This window comes from Diabrotica undecimpunctata, chromosome 3 (assembly GCF_040954645.1).
Source record: "Diabrotica undecimpunctata isolate CICGRU chromosome 3, icDiaUnde3, whole genome shotgun sequence".
Lineage (NCBI taxonomy): Eukaryota > Metazoa > Arthropoda > Insecta > Coleoptera > Chrysomelidae > Diabrotica > Diabrotica undecimpunctata.
This window is the reverse complement of record NC_092805.1, coordinates 146,783,866-146,808,353: the sequence shown is the minus strand read 5'-3', so window position 1 is coordinate 146,808,353 and position 24,488 is coordinate 146,783,866. Positions and strand designations below refer to the sequence as shown.

The window sequence follows — 24,488 nt, the reverse complement described above, 5'->3', positions numbered from 1 at the left end:
TTTTTTTTTCTTAGAATTATTTACTTGTAAACATGTATTAAATTATTGATCTTTAAAAAAGGAATAGGCAGCTAATCATTAGCAACATCATTATAATCAATTGTAACCAATTTTAGGATCTACAAGTGGATAAAAATAAATTAAGACCTTATATTACTCACCATAAAAATAAGATCGAAAACACTGAAAACAGGTTAATAATATTTCTATGACAATGGTATGCCCAACTCAACGCTCGTCGGCAATCTGAATACAGAGTAGTGTAGTGACGTTGACAGTTATAGGAGGTTGCCAGATTAAACAGATTTCGCACAATCGGGATGACCGCCATTACCCACTGACCGGTATTTGCACAGTTTACCCTACATTATGTAGAACGCATGCTGTTTGGACCTATTATCATCAAAGAGTTCTTGTATGTATTTGGTCCATATGTATATTTCTTGATTTTTATCTATAATGATGTTCCCCTGTTGACTTTACACTTTTACTAGCTGCGTTGGGTTTTTGAAGACCAGCTGCTTGTTTTACCTGTTTTTGCATATTAAATGTACACTACTACTACTGCTACTACTACTACTACTATTACTACCACCACTACTACTACTACTACTACTACTACTACCACTACTCTATTACTACTACTACTACTACTACTACTACTACTAAAAGAATCCTATTTTTATCTATTATGTGAACAAAGACAAACGTAACAGAGATATACACATTTATGTCTTTTGCTATATTTTGTGCAATAAAATGTGCATTTTCTATAAAATAAAATACAGATAGGAGGTCGCTGATAATATATCGGAAAGGTGTGTTTATTTTTGGCTCTCCAAAATAGTTTAAATTAAGTGAGAACAAGTTTTCAAAATTTAACTACGCTTTGTGAAGTTATTAGTGATCAACTGAACTCACTTTTGCTAGTCTGTAAGTACAGTTTTACTGTAAATTTCACCGAAAATATATAATTAGTACGTATTTAACATCATTGAAAATTTTCATATCCATATTTGCTTGACGATAAACAAAAACATTTAATTACCATTGACCTGTATCTCCGGCCGGTTTTTTTCTGGCGGCGGACAGGTCCGTCTTTAGGAATGTTTAAACATCAACGAATATGTCGCAAATCAATGAAATAAATTTACCAGGCAATTCTCAAATATATAATTCTACACAAAGAAGTTACTCTACCGCACTAACACAACAAAAATTTCCGTCGAAACGGCAAGCTATCATTTTTAATTCCATTGAAGATGCGAAAATACAAGATTAGCTCTTCCCTCTGGGAGAAATCATCCATCCAAAAAATATACTATTCTGCTCTAGATTACCAAACAGTAGAATATGTTTATATTAATCATCTGAAAATATCGTAGAAAAATTCATGAATGAAAATAACGGCAACATTGAAGTTAATAACCAGATTATACAAGCTCGACGGTATATAACTCCCTCCGAAAGAATCATTCTCTCTAATGTTTGCCCATTCATTCCTCATGATGTATTAATTAAAGAACTTGAATCCATGGGGCTTGTTATTCTATCTACAATGTCCTTTTTAAAAATTGGTGCACCGTTACCCGAATTTAATTATATATTGAGCTTTAGGAGACAAATCTTTATCAGCCCAACAGATCTCACAATTCCAGAATCGTTTTTAATTAATTACGATAATACTTCATATAAAATCTTTTTATGAAGCGGCAACCTAACGTGTTACAACTGTAAACAAAATGGGCATACAGCAACTAACTGCAAAAACCCTATCAATCCAAACCCAAATCCTACTTCTCCAACCACAGCAGAAGAAATCTCAACATGTAGCCCTACAGAAATATCAACCATCACACCGACATCTACTTCAAGTCAAACAGACACCCTAACTACAGAAAATCAACTAAATATAAAACCAACTGCGAACGAAACAACTACCTTACATATGAAAATTGAATCTCCACAGAACAGATCAAAAAGAACTATTGACGATACCTTAAGTCCTTTTCCGCCTTCCAATAATACCACTAATAAACCGAAGTTTACCAGTCCAGCAGAAATACCATTTAATCCTAAGAAAAAACAAAATAAAGGTAAATCTCTAGAAGCATTCATAAACCAGCAGTCACCACCATTTATTTTAAGCTATGTTCAGATAAAAGATCTATTAGACAACATAAAGAATTCACCCGATCCACTTACTACCGTTGAAAATTATACAAACAACTTTACAGCTCTCATCGATATGTTAAGCAAAATATACTCAAGACAGATCTACAAAGACACGAAATACCAAATTAAGAAAAATTCTTCTAAAACAATTACAGATGCAAGTCCCACACGACCTAATATCCGATACAGACAGTGACTGCTCACAAACCAATCAATAAATAAATTTGTTTAATAAAATAGAGTTCAATAAATTAATACAGTGGAATATCAATGCAGCAGTTATATCCTCTAATATGTGTCAAAAATATAAGTTGCCAATACACTATAATACTATTAATGCAGAATTATATGCCATATACGAGGCACTCACATATACTCGTATTATATCCTCACCAAATCAGAAATATATAATTTTGACTGATTCACTAAACTCACTACAATCTATAGGAAGAATATACCCAGAGAATAACATTCTTGAAAAAATAAAACAAAATATGATAGAGATAGAAAATTGTAATAAGGAGGTAATCTTTATTTGGATCCCATCATATAATGGTATTAGAGGTAATGAAGAAGCAGATAAGTGTGCGCGTGAAGCCGTCAATTCAGCTGACTCTATTACTGTGAAATACGTGATAGCTAGTGATGTTTCAAGTGTTATCAAATCGCGGATCCTAAGTGAGTGGCAAAACCGGTGGGAATTTTCAGTGTCCAATCTTCGGAATATTAAACCGGACATTAAACCATGGAGATGTTTCCCCACCAAAAGAAGGGATCAAGTGACAATAACTCGTCTTAGATTAGGTCATACCAGTGCCACGCACAAGTTCTTAATTACTAAAGAAGCCGAACCAAAATGTGAGCAGTGTAACGCTAAATTCTCGGTGAAACATGTTGTTGTAGACTGTACAGTTTTCTCCACAGCAAGAATCAATTTTGGTATCTCAATAATCTTAGAGAAAGCACTTGGTACAAATTGTTCATTCACAAATATGTTAAACTACTTAAAAGCTATTAATTTTGTTAATATATAATATATTTAATATTGTAAATCCGATTCTCGCTAATAACCTTCGGGTTGATGCGAATTTGTATATAAAAAAAAATACAGACATTTGTGTTCGAAAGATACAGGCCTTTTTATTTCTTGAAACTGCCACAAACTATAAAATTAAATAAATAACATTTTCTTGTGTAAACTGACATTTCTCTTCTTCGTCATACCCTTATTTTATTAGGACAAAATTAATTATTTTAACACGCTCATAAAATAATTTGAAATATTCTCTATCACTACTATGTAACCAAAAGATCCAACAGCACTATAAAGGTTGCGACTACATCGATCGTTATTAACTCATTCTGAATTCCCAAAGACACTTCAAACGAGCAAATGCTTTGAAATTGTAATAAATATGTGCATTCCTCCCACATATTCAGCTTATTGCTTTATGCGCGTTGTTGACGTGCGTTACATTTTGAAAGGTGGCAGACAACCCTACAAAATGTGTACCTTAAAATTACTTTAAGGAGCTTTTCATTCGATATAAAAAATACAAAATCGATTGAGTTTGAAGTAGCTAAATCAAATTAGAATAAATATAAAAAATTCTGTTTACTTTTTATATTTATGTGAATTAGGCATTGGCGTAGCTAAAAATTTTGCATAGTTCTTATAATATATACTTTTCCATGTCTCTTGGATTAAAAAAATGTCTTATAAACTGTTATTTTAAACAAAAATGAAAATATATAACCTTCTTAAAAATATTATTGTTAAAGTAAAAATTTATTAATTCTATATTACAGTGCTAAGAATAACTGTACAAGCTACGACTCTTCTTCTTCTTCTTCTTCTAATGGCGCTACAACCCTTTGTAAGTCTTCTTGACCTGCTTAACAATGTTCTTCCATTCTGCCCTGTCGGATACTTTCCTTCGCCACTGCCTGATGTTCACGGTTTTAAGATCCCTTTCTACGTTGTCCATCCATCTTTTACGGGGCCTTCCTCTTGTTCTGTTTGCTTGGGGCTTTCATCTCTGGACTACTTTTAAATCTCGATTATCTGGCATTCTTTCTAGTAGATGACTAAGCTAGTTTAGTCTTTATGACTTTACAAATCTAACAATATCTGCGCTCTGCAATAGTTCATCCAGCTTGTTGTTCATTTTAATTCTCCACGAATCATCGCTGCATTGGGTTGGTCCAAATATCTTCCTTAGTATTTTGCGCTCAAATATTCTCAGTTGATTTTCATCAGTGGTTGAGAGGCTCCACGTTTCACATCCATATGTGACCAATGGTATAATTACTGTTTTGTAGATTCTAACCTTCTAAGCTCACGATTCAGTAACTTACTTTTCATTAAGTCTTTGTATGCATAAAAGCACTTATTACTGCTAAAAATCCGTGCTTGTATTTCTTAACTTGACGATGTTGTTGTTGTCATTTATTATTGAGCCTAGGTAGGGAAAAGTGAGGCATATTTGTAGGTATGGTTGTCTACCTTCAAATTCTCATGTTGATTTGATTTTGTGCACTCCATATATTTTGTTTTGCTTTCATTTATATATAGACCAAACGTAGCAGCTTTTTGTTTCAGTTCTATAACTTTTTCGCTTAAAACCCTTTTGTTGTGGCTTATTATGGCAACATCATCTGCATGTGTGCATATCTGCATTCATCTTGTAGTAATACAGCCGTTTATATCCAGTTGTCTAACAACAGCTTCTAAAGTTAGATTAAAAAGTGTTGTTATTAAGGCATCACCTTGTCTAACTCCTTTTTTAATATCAAAGGCCTGCGTCATATCTTCATATATTCTCACCATAGCTTTGGAACCCTCCAGAGTCATTCGTATAAGTTTAACCAACTTATTGGGTATCCCTAACATAGATAGTTGCTTTAACACCTTTTGCCGATCTACTGCATCAAAAGCCTGTTTGAAATCGATATACAAGTTGTAAATAGCTATGTTAAATTCAACACATTTTTCATGTATACCTCTTAACATAATATGTATTTGGTCTATAGTTGACCTCTTTGGTCTGAAGCCACATTGGTATTCACCAATCATCTCCTCTGAAAACGATTCCAGGCGGCTGTATATAATTACTGATAATATCTTGTAGACGACATTTAAAACTGTTATGCCCCTATAATTTTTGCAGAGTCGTTTGTCTCTCCATTTGTACATTGGAAGTATGATTCCTACTTTCCAATCTTTTGGGATGGCTTCTAGTGTCCATATGCGGTCGATTAGTTTATGGATACGCCTCCATAGCGCATGTCCACTATTCTTTATCAGTTCTACAGTTATTCCATCTGTGCCAGGTGCTTTGTTATTTTTTAGATGTTTTATGACGACAAGCCACGAGTATTATTGTTATTATACAGAGTGTTTAGAAACTCTCCTGAGATTCCTTAGATAATTTTAAGACAGTCTAACCCAATTCTGCTAGTCCGAATAAGCTTCCTAAGGGAACTAGAGCTCTTTGAAAATGGCTGCTTGCAATTAGTTTTTTAAATACCTCCAGAACGCTTTTATTTAGAATAACGAAAACTGGTACGATTACTTATCCACCAGATCTAAATCGATTTCGTTTGCTAATTTCTAGTACCGGTCATAGTCGTCCGTTTTGGGTAAGGCTACGGTTATTTTAATGCATTACTTTTTTATTTTTAATTTTTAAGCATTTGTGATACTAGATTATTATATTTTTATCTATTTTAGTACTAAAAGGTACTCTTATTTTAATACGGTAGAATACACCGTTTTCGAGAAAAATCGATTTGAAAATTATTCTTTATTTTGCTTTGAAATGTCAACAGAAGTATAATCTACGTTTTTCATTGTCAAATTGTTGTCAGTTCGTGACGTTTCTCTTTTAGGTTTTACTTTGTGGTATTCAAACAAAACAATTTCAATTCAACAAAAATGGTTTTTTCCAATGAAGAATACGCTGATATGCATTTAGTTTATTGCAAAATAAGGTGCAACGATCGAGCAATAAATATACGCTAAAAAATTACCCGATTAAGAGCAAACAAGTTCAGTGTTCCCAAAAAATTATGAAACGGGGCGACATAATGATGTAACAGTAGCACATTAAGATGTTATTTTAATAAAAGTTAAGGAAAATTTAAAAATTAGCGTTCGTAGACTATCTGCCTCCCATAATTTCAAAATCTTTCGCGGGAAATATCTTACACAACAAAAATGTATATCCTTTACATTTAACAAAAGAACAAGTACTGCTGTAAGAAGATTTTCCTGCTTGTGAAGAAATCGCTATATGGTTACAAAATCAGAAAAATCAAAATAAAGATACATTTTTTTGGTTACAAAACTTTATTCACAAAAAAATGGAATTTTTAATGTACATAATGCACAATATTATTCGTACGTTGGTGAAAATCCCCACCTTGTTTAAGAATTTAAGCATCAGCATAGGTTTAGCATAAACGTCTGGATAGGGTAGTTAACGATTATCTACTTGAACCCGTGGAATTGCCTGCTCATTTAAATGGTGCTAATTATTTACATTTCCTGCAAAATATTTTACCTGATTTTTTAATGGTGTGCCTTTAAATATTCAACAAAACTTATGGTTTCTACATAACGGCTGTCTGGCTAACTTTAGCAAGAATGTACGACAATTTCTTGATAATAACTACGAAAGGCACTGGATAGAAAGGGGTCCAGTTGCGGTTATTGTATTTGAGAATATATAAAAGAGACCGGCGATTACACTTTCGTCCAAAATAATGAGTGTCATAAAAGAAGGTATACATTTTCGTCCAAGCCCCTAAAATTGAGGTATACAAGTTCGTCCAAAGGGCCAGATAAATTTTCGTAATGTTTTTCTAACAAGCAATTAATATTAAATATATAAATACGTACGAATTTTGGAGTTTATTCATTTGTGAAAATATTCTCAAAGTGTTTATATTGCTAAAGTCTTGAATTGTGTTATGAAAATCATTTATTCTTGAAATGTGATGGAGAATTTCGGCAAACGTATGGTGGTGAAAAAAAGTGCAACGAAAAGAGATGCTCTTCTTTTATTCGTGAATAACTATAAATTCAATTTTGCCGAAAAGTTAAAAAGTGGGGAATCACGCTGGAGATGTCGTACCAAAGGTTGTAGCGCTGCCGTCTACACAATTGAGGATGATGTAGTAATTTCTAGACAAAACTTAAATCATTCTCATGAAAGTCTGGAGGCCAACTGGATTCAACAACAGTTTGTAAGAGTAGCAGCTAAGCGTAAAGCTGCAGAAAATATAAGTACTCAACCCAAGAAAATTTTACATCTCGTTTTAAGTGAAGAAGAAAATACCAATTTAACTATTATGAATTTGAAATCAATGAAACGAAGTATTTATAATGTAAGAAGAAAATAACTCCCAGTTTTACCGAAAACGTTAGAGGAAGTACTGGAATCATTAGAAAAATAAGAGGACCCTATCGTCACGTATATTCATGAAAACTTTTTATTAGTAAATGATAAGAGTGCAAAATTGACTATTATATCTTGTGAGATAAATCTTAGACATTTATGTAAGTGTTCTAGAATATATACGGATGGTACATTTAAATATTGCCCAAAATTCTATTATCAAATGTTTAGAATTCATGCATACTACAATGGCCACTACATTCCACTAGTATATTGTTTATTGCCAGATAAATTATCATCTACATATGAAACATGTTTCAATTTGATAAGGACCAAATGTTCAGAGCTAACTTTAAATTTTCTTCCAAAAGATATTCTCATCAATTTTGAAAAATCAATTCATAAGGCTGTTAAATCAGTTTGGGGCCAATCTAAAATAATCGGATGTAGATTCCATCTTTCGCAGGCTTAGTGGCGTAAAATTCAAGAACTTGGCTTAACAAATGATTACAAAAACAGAACTGAAGTGGGAAAATGGATTGGTTATTGCTTTTGTCTTCTTTTTCCAGATCACCAAAAAGTCGGTGATTGTTTAGTTTTTGATCTGATCAAAATTATGCCCGAGAGTGTCGAACTAAATGCTTTTGTTGATTTTTTAATTGAAACATATTTATGTTAATGAAAACTCAACATTTCCACCGATACTCTGGGCTGCAAAATCATCGGAAACTACGAGAACAACCAATACATGTGAATCTTTCCATTCTGATTTACATAAATCTTTTAATACATACCATTCGAATATATTCGTGTTTTTAGAGGTTATCAATCAATATCAAAATGAGATCTACATTAGAATTCAAAGTATTCATAAATGTAACAGACCTAATAACAAAACTGTAGTTCGTGAGAAATTTTAAAAAGTAAAAAAGAAAATTTGAATGAAAAAACAAGTAATAGTTTTTTCATTCAAATTTTCTTTTTTACTTTTCAAAAATATGCGAAAATTTAAGGTAAAACTAAACTTATTACGATATTTCGGACGAAAGTGTATCTGCTGATGACTAACGGTCATCACATTAAGCATCTTTTGTTACTATCTCTCTTTGATACTTGTTCTTTTGTGTTACTCGTAGTTTCGTTTTATGGTAATAAATACTTTGTTTATAAAAACCTTCAAATAAAATTTTGTTTCAAAATAATTTTTTGCTTCTTTTCCCAAACTTTTTCCTCGAATTGTGTGCAGCATTTATTGAAACAAAAGGTAATTTATAAAATTAATTAAAGTACCTATTAATTTAACTTTCATGACAAAAAAAAAACGAAAGATTTTCAAATCGATTTTTCTAGAAAACGGTGTATTCTCCAGACTCAAAGTAAGACTATGTTTTAGTACTAAAATATCTAAAAATTTAATAATCTAATATCACAAATGCTTAAAAGTCGAAGACAAAAAAGTTATGCGGTAAAATAACCGTTAACCTACCCAAAACGGACGCCTATGAACGGTACTAGAAATTTGCACTTAATGGAATCGATTCAGCTCTTGAATGATAAATAATTTTAGAAGTTTTCGTTTTTTTAAATAGAATGGTTTAAGAGATATTGGAAAAAAAACTACTTACAAGGCGCCATCTTCAAAGAGCTCTAGTTCCCCTAGGAACAATTTTCGGACTAGGTGAATTGGGTTAAATCGTCTTAAAATTATCTGAGTAATCTTCGGTTTTAGTTTGCCAAGAGAGTTTCTGGAGACCTGTATATTATTATTTTGCTCTTAAATTAGTGAATTTCTAATATTCTGTGGTTGTTTGTGAGAGTGATATAGATTGTTTTTTACAGTGAAATAAAAATCTGGACGCATTAAATTTTTGAAAGTTTATTGAAAATTGTTTGAAAATGATCTTCTCAATGAAACTTGCTGAATCGAGTGATTTCTTTATTTTTTAATTTTTTATTTAACCTTCAGCCGGGCGCGGCTGTGATAATTGATAAAACATAAATTTTGTTCCAGTATGTGTGTCTCGTAAACAGTCGAGAATTGTTTTCACCAGTAGCTACGGACCATATAAGAAGCATCTGTAATCAATGACTTATAGAACCTTACTGCTATTTTTGGGTCGGCACCTCATCTTACTCTAGTCGTCAAAGACAAGAATATTAATTTTGGGACCTCAAAAAAGATGCAAGAAAGTTTACCCCTTTTACCCGCAGGCCTTCCCATAAAACCCCCCTCGTAGGTGGGTAAAGACGCAAAAAAATCGATTTGCCAAGAATCTATACACCGTAGAAAAAAATGTTTCAAATAAAAAATGTAGTTGAGATAATTTAAGACAAAAATGTTTACTAGCACTTTTTGTCAGAATGAACCGTTTTCTCAGATATAACGCTTAAAGCGACCATCGATTTTGAATATGAGTTACGTATGCGAAATCAGTGTTCAATAAAATTTGTATCAGCTCGACAGTAAAAATTCGATATCTTTTAATCCATGTGTCCCATCGACAAAACTTAAGATGCGTTTTAAAGTTAGATAGTTCAGCTTTCGTTCTCAATTTTTGTATTTTGCCGCAAGTAAACGTAAATTTTAAAAGGGGTTAAATAAATAATCGCGTTTTTTGTCATTTTTTATGATTCTCGTGAGATCAATACAATCTATCCATTTTATTGACTAGCCAGTATAAAGTTTCGAGTACTAGAGCCTAACCTTTAAAACCTATAGCATGAAATTTTAGTTTTGAGTTTTGGCAACAAATGTGACGCATAACAAACTTCTCTTATAAACTTCACCCAAAATTGTCCTCTCATATGTATTTTCCGTGACGTGCGATCATTTGAAATGTAAAATATTAAATTCTGTGTTTTTTATTCATATTTCAAATTGAAATTTCATGTCATAGGATTTAAAGATTGATATAATGGAAATTTTACTACGATTGGCCAATCAATCGCGAAAGTGATTAATATTATTGATATCACGAGAATCTTAAAAAATGACAAAAATTGTGCCACGTTTATATATTTAACACATTTATAAAAAATTAAGTCTATTCGTGGCAGAATACAAAAACTGCATTCAAAAGCTAAATTCTTTACATTTAAAACGTATTTTGATTTATGTCGATAGGATACTTAGATCAAAAGATATCGAATTTTTACCGTCGAACTCATACAAATCTTGTTGAACATTGATTTCGGGCACTTAACTGACATTTAAAATCGACGGTCGCTTCAAGCGTTGTTTCTGAGAGAATGGTTTATTCTACACAATAGGTGTCAATAAACATTTTTGTTTAGAATTATCTCAGCTACATTTTTTATTTGAAGCATTTTTCTCTACGGCGTACAGATTATTGGTAAATCAATTTTCTGGTGTTTTCACCCCCCAACGAGAGGGGTTTTAGGAGGAAGTCCAGGGGTAAAAGCGGTAAATTATTTTGCATCTTTTTTAGGGTCCCAAAATAATATTCTCGGCAAAATTCAGCTTGTTTGTATGATTTTTAGGGGTCAACGCTTTGGCGACTGGACTATCTGGCTTTGAAGCATTTTTAAACCTTTTTCGCATTTGTCGGTAATGTGATTCATATGAAATGTTTAGGTTAGTTTTTTGTCCAAGACAACGTCCAGATACTTATGGTGAGGGAAGATAGAAATATCAATGTTATTTAAATTTATGTTGGTAGCGAAACTTAACTTAAGTTTAGTGAAAAAACACTATTTATTTTAAGTTTAACTTTCTGTTAAACCAAAATTTTGCAGTCATAAACGTTTCGAAATAAATATTTAGTTAAAGTTTAGCACAAGTTTATACATCCAATCCATATACCTACAAATATATACATCGATATATCAAAACTAAAAAGAAATTACTTATTTATTAAAACTGGCAAACCAGATGGCAATAAACAAGCGATAAAAAAAACACTATAGCTACTATCAAAGTTACAAATTAAGTGTTAATCAATCGAATTTAATTAAAAAACTGCTGCCTTTCTGCTCTATTTGTTTCTAGCAAAATATTTTTCCAGTGTGTGGAATTATGTAAATATGTACCCGAAATAATATTTTCTGATTGAAATTTTTCAGAGTGTTTTATTAGAATGTGACCAAATATTTAAAAATGTGATTAAATATATGCGCTAAATCAGTTAAAAATTGTTTATATACCGGATGTTTTGTGTAAACCGCATTACCTTTAAAAGTATTTGGATATAAAAGCTGAAAATTTTCAGTTCTTCATAATTAGATGCATGCTTTTTTCAAGAATGCACCGGATCCATATAACACCTTTAAAACTGTATGGCGAACCGCTCACATTCTTAGACAAAATTAATTATCTCGAAATGGCATTAAAACAAAAACTAACATTAAAACAAATAAAAAATTGGGAACTGAGAAAACTACATGATTAAATATTTATGTCACTCGGTAGATCAAAAATTGATTATCGGGCTATTTTTATGCCTCTGCTAAAAAGCATGTTACCAAGCAACATGCTTTTTAGCAGACACCAGTCTGCTAAAAACCACCAGTTCTTAAAACCAGTTAAGAATGTCCAATGCGTTACAGAAAGACCATATCTTATTTTAAGAAAGAAGTATTTATGCCTTTCATATGCCTAAATTCCACCTAGTGCTTCGACATACATTTATGGACTTTACCTACAAACTTATAAAAACAGTGAGTTTGATTCACCATTCTATGAAAGAGCCCAAAGAAATTGAAAAGATCTGCAACTCCAAATTCCTGACCCCCTTCTTTCAAATGTAAAAACTTCCACCCCCTAGTTAATTATGATTCCTGAAATTAATACCACAATACTTCAATATCACAAATCAAAAAAATCATCCAATGAAATCTGACCGTCATTTTTAAAGTAACTCGAGACATGTGGCGAAAGTTTTTGCATTTATACAGATGCCTCTAACTCCGCAAACAGCGTAGGAACAGCATTTGTCACTCCACATTCCTCTATCCAATTTAAATTAATTTTTAGCCACCTCTATAGACACAGTAGAATTATGTGCAATTTTACAAGCCCTTCAGTGTACCAACCATTCTTCATTTAACATTATCACTTTGTGTTTCTCTAAACTCGTTAACAATAATTTGTCAACTAAGAACCCTATAGCCTTACTTGTCAAGAAAGAACATGCTGATCAAAAATCTGGTTTAGAAGTCAAATTTATGTGGGCTACATCTCATATTGGAATAGAAGGTAATGAAAAAGCGGACATGTATTTCTTTTTTTCTTTAGTTTACTTTATTTTTCGTAAAATATCTATGTAGATTTTTGTATTTTGGTTAAACCAAATTATATTTATGTACATAATATGTTGTATAAGCTCATATTTATACAGGTTGTTTCAAAAAAGTATGTCATTATGTCAAAAATAAATTGATTGAATCCACCTTACCTTAGTACAAAAGTGTACACAAAAAAAGTTACAAATAAAAAATTTTTTTTTGCATTATCTCCTAAACCACTTGATATTTTGTAATAAAAATGGACACGTTACTTTCTTGTTCTGAAAGCATTTTTCATACAAGAGAAACAACAAAATCTAAGCGCACAAAAAAATTTTAAGGGGGGTGTACGTACAGCCCTAAATCCCCTCAAACTTTTGAGTACGTTCAAATCAAATGAATTTTATGGCATCATTAGTTTAACGCATTATTTTTAAAACTTTTTTGCCTCCTATCACTTTTTCGAAAAACTAGTTTTTTCTAGTTGGCCATAAAATTACAATTAGTTTCTACGGATACAATAATTACAAACAGTTCCATCAATAATAGTCAATAATTTAAAGCTATCATTTATTGTGTGAATAAGATTAATATTAAAATTTTGATATTACAATGGCCTACACATTTCAGGAAATGGCAGATATGCATTTAACTTTGGGTAAGTTGGATCAGATTAAATTATGATTTCAATAAACTATCGGGAATATCGTGGGTGAATGTGAAGGAAATAGTGCAGAATCCGCAAGGCATTATGCAGTAAAATACCCCAATCGAAATACACCCGTTAGACGATTATTTCTGACCATTGATAGTCGTGCTGGCAATAGTGGTCGTCCAATAATTCATGCAACAGATAAAAACATTTTAGAAACCATTGAAGAAGTCCCTGGAACAAGTACAAGGGTAATAGCTGCTCAACTTAAAGTTCCTCACGTAAGGGTTTGGAGACGTTTGAAGGATCAGCTGCTTAAACCCTATCACCTAACAACCGTTCAAGAGTAATTGGTTGAAGATTATCCTAAAAGGATTGGATTTTGCGATTGGTTGTTAATGGAAAACTTAAAATGTTAATTTTACTTGAAATATTTTGTTTACCGACGAGGCTACCTTCAGTAGAAATGGAATAACAAACCATCATAACAAGCACATTTAGGCCGACGAAAATCCTTACGTCAAAAAACGACTCATCACCAAAGGACTTTAAAAGTTAATGTTTGGGCAGAAATTGTGGATAACAATCTAATAGACCCAGTATTTCTTCCCAACAATTTAAATAATGATAATTATTTGCAGTTCTTGGCAAACGATTTACAAGAGTATTTGGAAGAAGTGAATATTGCAATAAGGCACAATATATGTGGTTTCTACAAGATGGCGCTCCACCGCATTACAGTAATGAAGTCCGGGAATACCTTTGCAGGCAGTATCCTGATCGGTGGATTGGAAGGGGTCGTGACGCATCTATTTCTTGGCCACCCAGAGTTTAGGTCTTAACCCCATGGACTTTTGCTTCTGGGGGTTTATGAAAGAGAAAGTGTATTCTGTAACAATAGAGGACGAACAACAATTGAGGATTAGAACAATTGAAGCTGCAAATCAATTTCGTCAGAAAAATATGATTTTTCAGCGCATTCGGTTTTCCTTATTAAAACGATACCGAATGTGTATTGAGGAAAATGTGGGTCATTTTGAACATTTATTGTAATATCATATTTATAGAGGTTATAGACATTTTTTGTACTTGTTAATTCATTTAAGCCATATATATCTCAATAAAAACTAATTTTTGAAAAAAGTGACAAGAGGCAAAAAATTTTAAAAATAATGTGTTAAACTAATGATGCCACAAAATTCATTTGATTTGAACGTACTCAAAAGTGTAGGGGGATTTAGGGCTGCACACCCCCCTTAAAATTTCTCTGTGCGCTTAGATTTTGTTATTTCTTTTTTATGAAAAATGCTTTCAGAACAAGAAAGTAACGTGTCCATTTTTATTACAAAATGTCAAGTAGTTTAGGAGATCATGCCAAAAAAAAAAGTTTGATTTAATCAATTTATTTTTGTCCCCGGAATGCGTGATTTCATTTATGACATACCTTTTTGAAACACCCTGTATTATAGGTATGCATCTATTCGTTGACTTAATAAATATATTTATATATATAGTTCAGCTCAACAGGCCTCAAAGGCCCAAGGCTTCAACGGTTTTCTTCCAGTTCTTTCTATCTTGTGCTAAGTTTTTCCAATCTTGTACCCGCAGCGACTTCAGATCTTCTTTTGCCGACTCCAGCCATTTTCTTCGGGGGCGGCCTCTTTTTCTTTTTGTACCAGCCTCCGTGTTTATTAATTCATTGGGAACTCTTCCTTCCTTCATTCTTGCTATATGTCCGAGCCATCTTAATCTTTGAATTTTAGCAAGTCTTGTTATTTTTGGTTGCCCATATATTTGCATTATTTCTTCATTCGTTCTTCTTCGCCAGATGTTCCCTTCTTTTACACCTCCGTATATCCTTCTAAGAATTTTTCGTTCCCATCTATCTAATTTTACTTCCATATCTTTATTTAGTGTCCAGGTCTCGCTAGCATAGAGTACTGTAGGTCGGATAACTGTTGTATATATTCGTTTTTTTGCTGTTCTGGATATTATATTCGACCTCAGTATCTTAGTCAGGCTCCCAGCACTCTTACTACCTTTGGCCATTCTTTTTATGATTTCTTGGTTCTCTTCGTTCCTATTTGTTAGTGTCACTCCCAAGTAATCGAATTGGCTAACAACTTCAAAGTTATATTCTTTACTTGGGCTTTGTATCTTAAAGAACTGTCCTTGATGATTTTCGTTTCCCCTCATCACCATATATTTTGTTTTTTCTTCGTTTATTTCTAAACCATATTCCCTGGCCATTCTCTCTATTCTACTAAAGATTTCTCTTAATTCTGCAGGTCTCCTTGTTATTAAGGTAACATCATCTGCATATGCTACGCATTGATGCCTGTGATGATATATTGTGCCTCTAGTGTAGATGTTACACTCTCGTAAAATCTTCTCTAAGATCAAATTGAAAAAATCTGTTGATAACGGGTCACCTTGTCGCAGACCTCTATTAGTGATAAAGCTATCCGAAACCCGTCCTTCTAACATGACTTTACTTTTAGTATCATTGAGTATGCATTTAGTCAGTCTTACTATTTTTGGTGGAAATTTAAAATATTCCAGTGCTTCGAATACTCTATTTCTTTTTATAGTATCATATGCCTGTCTAAAATCAATAAACAGCATGTGTAATGTTAGGTTGAATTCATATGAGCTAGCTAAAATTTGTTTCATTGTAAAAATTTGGTCTATTACCGATCTGTTTGCTCTGAAACCTGCTTGATATTCACCTAGACAATTTTCAACTTTTGTTTTAATTTTATTTCTAATTGATATGGCCAGAATCTTATACACTGTATCTTGTAGAGCTATTCCCCTGTAATTTTTACATTCTGTAACGTCTCCTTTTTTATGCACTGGACATAAGATTGCTTCTTTCCACTGATTGGGTATTTTTTCTCTGATCCACACTTCGCGTATTAACTCAGCGATTTCTTTTTGCACCATTTCGCCACCTTCTTTTAGAAACTCAGCAATGATACCATTTTCACCAGGTGCTTTGTTGTTTTTTAAGTTTTTTATGATCTCTATAATTTCTTCCTTGGTAGGTACTTCTTCATTTACATCTGGGTCCCTTACTTCTTCATGTTGTAGTTGCGTTTGTTCTCTTTCATCTTGGTCGTCCGTACATAATATGTTCTCGAAATAATTGGCCCACCTTCTTAATTTTTCATCTGTTCCACCTAACAGATTCCCCTCTTCATCTTTATAATATCTTGATGTGGTTTTGTATTGGGTTCGGTCTCGTTTTATTTCTTGGTAGAAATTCCTGACTTGTTTATGTAAAAAATCTTCTTCAATACGAACTAGTTTCTGCTCTAAACTTGACCGCTTCTTCCTTCTACAAATCTTCTTTGCTTCCCGTCTTTTTGCGGCATAAGCTTTTTTATTCTCTTCATTATTTCTTATTATACTATTTATTCTAGCTTTATTTCGGTCATTAATGGCTTTCTTACAGTCCTCATCATACCAATCCGTTTGTTTACATTGTCTGTTTCCTGTTAATACTGAGTCGGCTGCTTCTTGAATTTTTTCTTCTAGTTGTACCCATCTGCTTTCTATATCATTTACTGTTGTCTGGCTTTTCAGTTTCTCTTCAATTTGCTGCCTGAATTTTTTCTTAACTTCTCCCTCCTGAAGTAGTGCACCGTTATATCTTTTTATTTTTTTACAGCTAGTGTTATTAATTGTGGGTATTATTTGCTCCATTTTAACTTTGACCAAAAAGTGGTCCGAATTTGCATCAGCACCTCTGTAACTTCGGCTATCTTTTATGGCTCTCATATGTTTGGCTTCTATTAGTAAATGATCTATTTGGTTTACTGTTTGTCCATCTGGTGATACCCAGGTACCTTTATGAATTTCTTTTTGATCAAAATAAGTGCTCATAATTCGCATATTATGTTCGAAAGCAAATTCTATTACTCTTTTTCCATTCAGATTACTGTCTCTATGATTACTTTTTCCCCCTGTTATTTGTTTGTATATATCCTCCCTGCCAATCTTGGCATTCAATAATAAATATATTTGTATGATTTAAATGTTAAAAATTGTGTTTTTATTAATTTTCCTTACTTTGCGATGTTTTGTTATACACGTTTTCCAAAATTGCTAATGGGGCGGCAAATTTGGTTCTGGCATCAGGGCGGCAAAACCTCTAGGCTCGGCCATGCTTGTTGATACTGGTTTTTTTTTATCAATTTCAAAATTTTTTTACTGGATCTAATATATGATGCATTAAGTCAAAAGTATTTTGTCGAAAATTTAATTAAAAATCTTTACGTGGGTAGATAAATCTCTTTTTACTTGATACGTAAAACAAATTATTTATTTATTTAAAACCAATAAATCACAATCACAAACCAAAGGCATAAAAATATGTTATTTGCTATTGAGAATGGCGAAATTTATATTTTTACTGAGATTAACTGTTTTAATTACCTACGTTGTTCTAAGTATAAAAGAACGCCAAAAACTCAACGATTTCAGATAGGTGTATTTAAAGTTAATTCATTTAATATACTAGAAGATGAAGGTGCTCATTTTTGTCTCAATTTTGGTAAGTCATACAATCATTATGTATTTTTATAAACTCTTTCTACGTTTACAAAATACATACAAGAAATGAAAGCTTTCAGCCGAAAATTTCTACCAAACCATGGTTCTGTAATTTTATAACAAAAAAAGATGCAATCAGAATTATCTGTAGAATTCGATTCACTCATTTCCTAGAACTTAGCCTTCATAAAAAGTCCCTTGGTGGAATGATCATATTTATCCATCCATTCCTGCCTAATTATATTTTTTGAAATAATATAAAGGTCTTCCAGAATTAATGAGTAATTTACAAAAGTATCGGAATCTAATGCTTCCTTGGCCATTAAAATCACGTATTACAGTCAACAATCTGGACTCAATATAAACGTTAAGAAGACAATAGCTTATGATAATTAGCAAGAAAAGAATAACAGAAGGTCAACTCTACGTCAACCAATCCCCTGTAGAAAGAGTGACGCACTACAACTACCTCGGCACCATAATAAATAAAGAATGGACCAACAACCAGGAGATTAGAGGCATCGGAAAAGCTATATCCACCTTAAATCGGATGGGGGCCTTCTTCAAGAGTCACAACCTCTTTTTTGATACAAAAGTAAGAATGCTGCGATGTTACGTCTTTTCTGTCCTTTTTTATGGTGTTGAATCGTGGTCCTTGAACGAAGATATGTGCAGAAAACTGGAAGAATTTAAGATGTGGCTATATCGGAGAATGCTTAAGATCCCGTGGACTGACCGAGTCACAAATGAGGAGGTCTTCAGAAAAATGAATAAGAATCGAGAAGTACTGACCACCATAAAATCTTGAAAGTTACAGTTCTTCGAATATATTATGCGAAATGAATCCAGATATGCTCTCCTTCAAGCCATTCTGCAAGGAAAAATATTTGGAAAACGAGATCCAGGAAGAAGAAGAACATCTTGGTTAAAGAACCTCAGAATCTGGTTCAATACAACATCTGTGCAGCTTTTCCGCGCTGCTGCAGATAAGATAAAGGTCGGCATGATGATCGCCAACATTCGTAACGGATAGGTACATCAAGAAGAAGAAGAATGTTACATGAGAAATAACGGAAAAACTATGCTGTTCTAAAACAATCTGATCTGGAACAGTTCGTTTCTGGGTAAATATACATGATTTCGATTTCTTTAGTGAAATATTTAAACTTTTTTCGTGACAAAATTGGTTGAATCGAAGAAAAAATTGGTTTAAAGAACTGTTTCCAGTATCTTATTGTACCTGAATTTGTCTTTTAGCTTTTCTAGGTCGAAGATACAGATTGTATACAATATAGGACTTAAAACGCTACCCTGAGGTAATCCCAGACTTGTTGTTCTTGTATCTAAAATTTACTTATTAAGTTTAAAGTTAATTATGCGATTACGATATAATTTTATTATTTTTCTAGAAAATTTACAACTAAAACCAATTCGCACCATTTGTTGATGTAAAATTCTTAGATTCAATTTATTGTAGGCTCCCTCAAAACAACGCCATGGTAGAACAATTTATTGAGAATGAAATATTAATGTCAGTGACTAGATGAGTAATATTTTCTATTGTGGAATGAGCTTTTCTAAACTCAAACTGATATTTTGGTATTTTGAGGTTGGATTCTAGCCAATACTCCATTCTTGTTTTGAGCTTAAGTACACAGGATGCCACTGATATACCTCTGTAGGATTCTGCTTGATTATCTTTTTGCGGTTTTACCATAGGAATCAAAATGTATTTCTTTCAATCTTCTGGATACTGCGTGGTTTTTCATATATTATGTTTAATATTCCTAACAAAGTAATTTTGCAGGATAATGGAAGGTTGTATAATATTATATAATGAATGTTATCGATACTAGGAGCCGTATTTTTGTGATTTTTAATACTGCACTGGAATTCTTTGAGACTAAATTTTATTTAGTATTACAGACTATTACAGACTATTTATTGCAATTTTATTTATATTTTCTACTTGAAGAGGGTAAACTGCTTCGTCTTCTTCAACCCATGGTGGCATGTCTTGGTTTATAAAGGTTGTTGTCCATTCCCCTGCTACTACCTTACTGAGTGGTTCTTTACAATTATTTTTTAATTTTCTAACCTCTGTCTATATTTGTGTGATTGGTGTATTTTTATTTATTGAAGTACAAAAATTCCTCCAAGATTCTTTTTCCGTCTGATTTGATTTGTTTTAATAATAGAATTTATTATATATATTATATATTATATTATTTTCGATTTCTATTAATATAGGAAAATGATTAGATCCTAAAGTATTTATTTTTGTTTGTTAATTACATAATGTAACAAATCAGAAGATACAATAGAAAGGTCTATTGCCGATTTCTTCTTTTGATTTAATGAAGGAATGAGAGTTTCCGGCTTGTCCCGTCTGGGGTAGATCTAGACACGCCCAACAAGTCACCACGGCGTTGAATGAAACATGCAGAATAATTACCGGTTGTATGAAGCCTACCCCTCTACCCCTACTGTACCGGGTAGCTGGATTCTCATCACCAGATGACCGTAGATGCGCCTCACAATATGTGGAGAAGTTCAGGCAAACTTTCGATGAAAGGCACCAATTATACGGGTTTGACGAACCACCAGGAATCAGCCGACTTAAATCAAGGAAAAGGTTTATGAGAAATGTCAGCGTCGAACCACCCGAACTGTTCCCCCTGCATCCAGAACGACCTAATGGAATGAATTTGGACTGGAGAACCTGGCGGACACTGAATCGCATACGCACAGGTGTTGCCCCTGTAAAACAGAACCTCATTAAATGGGGCATCAAGACAGACAGCGACGCACTTTGTGAATGTGGGGAAATACAGAACATGGAGCACCTGAGAGTATGCAGACTTTGCCCATCACAGTGCACCCTCGATGATTTATGGCTCGCAAATACAAAGGGTGTAGACGTAGCCCGATATTGGGCAGAAAAACTGTAGTCGGATACAGACACGAAAAAGTAAAGTATTAAGAAAAACTAGGTTGGTATTTTCAATTGCTGAAAGTAAATTAATTCCTGCTCTATCAGTAATATCACAACCCCACACTTGATGGTGACAATTAAAGTCACCTGCCAACAGAAAAGGTTTTTCCAGGCTTTCAAAAAACAATGACCAACTTCTTTCAGATATGTTTAATTTCGGTTTGGCATAAATATCGAATAAATATTACTGTAAATAAGTTACTTACTTTAACAGTTAGAGAGACAGTCATTAAATCTTCAATACCCTTAAAACTCTTTGTATTGTTAAAAGCAATATTTTTCTAAAGAAGAATACCTACACCACAATATCCATCCTCTCTATCCGAACGAAATAAATGATACCCATTAAAATTTGGTTTCAAATGTTTCTTTAACCCAGCTTTTTGAGTTTTTTGTAATTTTTTTGTAATCTTTCTATCTCTTTCATTATCTCAGTCACTTTGATTTGTTGTAATTCTCTAAATAGAAATCTTTTGGCATCATAGTTCGGTTCTCTTAGGCTGCTGTTGTGTTTCCATGCGAGAGATGCATATGGTAGTATATTTTCATCATCAATTTACTTTTTCTTTCTGCGAGTCCTCTTATTGATGCTTTTCCCACATTTGCTCTTTGTATTATGGCGTCTACGTGTTTTTTGAATATTAATCCCTTATCCACGGTAAATATAATAAATATAATAAATGCGGTAGTTCACCACAGCGAAATGTTTGATTTACATCTAAAAGTTTCCAAAACTAAAACTTTAGTATTTTCAAAGACACCAATAAACGTACAGGTGTATGGATGATTGGTAATTGGTGAACTTGGATGATTGTCTCTTGTTCGATTTTTGATAACTTAATAATAACTAATACTTTTTCCTCTGTGCGATGTTCAAGATCGCTTCTATTTCGCTCACACTCCGTAATTTAATTACAGGTGGCTTTGGCTTCCAGTTTGTGTGATCTGCCTGTTGTTCTGGCTTTTGGGTTGTTTTGTTATCATCTGTTTCCATAGTTTGCACTTGACAAAGTGTCGGAGGGCGTGATAAAGCCCGCACATCATCTTTCCGTTGCAGTAATGTTATTATTGGCGGGAATCAGTTTATTAATTTTGTCTTTTTACCTTTTTTGGGTTCCTCTGTTTGTTGACGCTTTTGTGCTAGTATGGGAATTGTATTAGTTGGGATTGTTCCCGTAAACCTCTCCGTTTAGTAAGCTTTGCAGCTTTTTTGGCCTGGTTTTCCCAGGTGTCCTCTTTATGGCTCTCTGTCGGAGCCGTTTAATTTTGTTGAACTTGTCGTTAATATACCCTATGATGATCTGCTGTAATTCCAATATTTTGCAGCTCTGAGACTTTTTGCCTCAGTAGCGTGATTTCTCCATCCTTTTCCTTCAAGAGCATCCTCAAGGTTTCTAGCTCAGACGTTTTGTCACCGCTTTGCGGTTGCCGATCTATTAGGTATCTCATCGTCTGTGGAGTTTTTTTTGTCTTGCTGTCTCCTTTCCCTTTTCTCTTGACCTTCCTGTTGTTCGGGCGTTTAAAATCTCCATTGCTCCTTTCTCCTCTTCTGTTTGTCATTCCATCCGTGGGCTCGTGTTCATCGTGCGGGAGTGTATCAAAAATGTTTGTTATGCACAAACAAACAAATGCATAAACAAACTACCATCGGAGCTTAGATTTGCCTTACGGCAGGGTGGTGATCGAGAACGATCAAGCATGATGGGGGTGGGGTGTAAAAGTCTCTTACTTTAAAGACACTGTTTGTTGCAGCTGCCCGGTCCCATTGTTAGCTCGGCTTCTGAGTGCCTTGCAGAGTTTCCACTTGAGTTTCACACTTCATTGGAACTGGGGCCCTTGCTCTTTAGATAAAGATTCTTAAATTCTATATTTTACAGTGTCATCCCAAACGAAGCACAATGGGTGTCCCGACAAGTCCGATAACCCGTTTGGTTTTTCACTTTCGCTCCTTCAGAGTGTGATTTCCTAGAGAATTCAATAAAATAAAATTCTCTACAGATTTAATCACATCCGAATTTGGGCTTTTGCCCTTTCTTTTTCTTCAGGTGCCATCTCCGCTACGGAGGTTGGCAATCATCATAGCTATTTTAATTTTTGAGGCAGTAGCTGTAAATAGTTGTTTTGAGCTGCATGAAATTTGTCTTCTTCCAATGCTTCTTCTGCAATCTATCTTTCCTTGCATTATAAGTCCGAGGATGCCATACTTCTCGCCCCGCATCACATGTTCGAGATACTGTAGCTTTCTTTCTTTAATTGTAAGTTTAACTTCCTTCTCTTTGCCTATTCTTCTCAATACTTCATTGTTCGTAACTCTATCTACCCAGGAAACCCTCATAATTCTTCTATAGGTCCACATTTCAAAGGTGTTAAGTCGTCTCATTGTGTCTAGACTTAACGTCCATGATTCCACTCCATAGTATAGTACACTGTATACGTAACATTTTGTTAGGCCTACTTCAAGAGCTAATATTAAATCTTTGCCACATATTTGTTATTCATAATACAACAAGGTTCACGCGGCGTCTCCGCCCCTTAGTTTAAGTAAGAACTATTTGCCTTGTTTCTTTCTCCTGGCAAAGTACGTCTTCACTGTTCGACCTCCGCTGTTGAACGCACTGGCAGTCCATAAAATACACCATATTATCTTATGTAGTCACTAATAGCCTACGGTTGATGCGTTATTCTTCGCGAAATAATAAAAAAAATTTCATTGCAATTATTGTGTTCCCTCTTATTTTGAATTGTAGAATACATATAATAAACTTTACGTTTAATTTTGTTATTAGTTTGTAAGACTTTTTTATTTTTAGTTGCTGTTAAACATGGTACATGATTCGCCAATACCATTACGAAATGAAACTGTTTATTTGTACGAAGCGGCTCGCCTAGTGCATCATGAAAAGCCACAGAATGGAATACCCCAAATAAATAAAGACATAGCTGTAGAACCCCGAGCTATTAATTGGTCTTATCTCACCACTTTTCACATTGACTTTCCAAATGGTTATGTCGTTCCTGTTACATACTTTACTCTTCGTCCCAAAGAACCTTCCACTCCCGAAGGTGTATTAATGTAGAAAAGTGCCACCCAATATAATGTTATTTGATTTGCACTTTTTCTATAAATATATGGTTTTAATTGTACTACGAATTTATAATAAATGTTATATCTAAAAATATTCGAGTTTTATTTTCAGTAAGTATTGATTTTATCAGAAAAACCTGTCAGCAATGTATATAAAGAAACAAAAGCTCATAAAACTATTCATTTATCTTAAGAAAGCATACGACAGAGCATTTTTATCAATAACAATAATAACAAAGGTGTTTCCGGTGAATATGTAAGGATTATGAGAGACATGTAGGAGACTAATAATTAGTATTAGGAAAGGTGTGGAAGACATTGATAAATATCATGTGAAATTATTATTACATCAGGAATCAGTGTTAAGTATATATAATA

The 24,488-nt window shown here is 33.3% G+C and overlaps 1 protein-coding gene and 1 long non-coding RNA gene across 2 annotated transcripts in view; one reads left to right on the top strand and one right to left on the bottom strand.

Annotated features, from left to right (window-relative positions):
• The window catches only part of 5-HT2A (5-hydroxytryptamine receptor 2A), a 449,669-nt gene that overhangs the window by 264,178 nt on the left and 161,003 nt on the right, over positions 1–24,488 (bottom strand). The gene's annotated exons all lie outside the window — the stretch shown is intronic.
• LOC140436208 (uncharacterized) lies at positions 17,880–24,202 on the top strand. The gene is made up of 2 exons (XR_011950268.1): positions 17,880–18,031; positions 23,836–24,202. It is a non-coding gene; the product is annotated as an uncharacterized lncRNA (long non-coding RNA).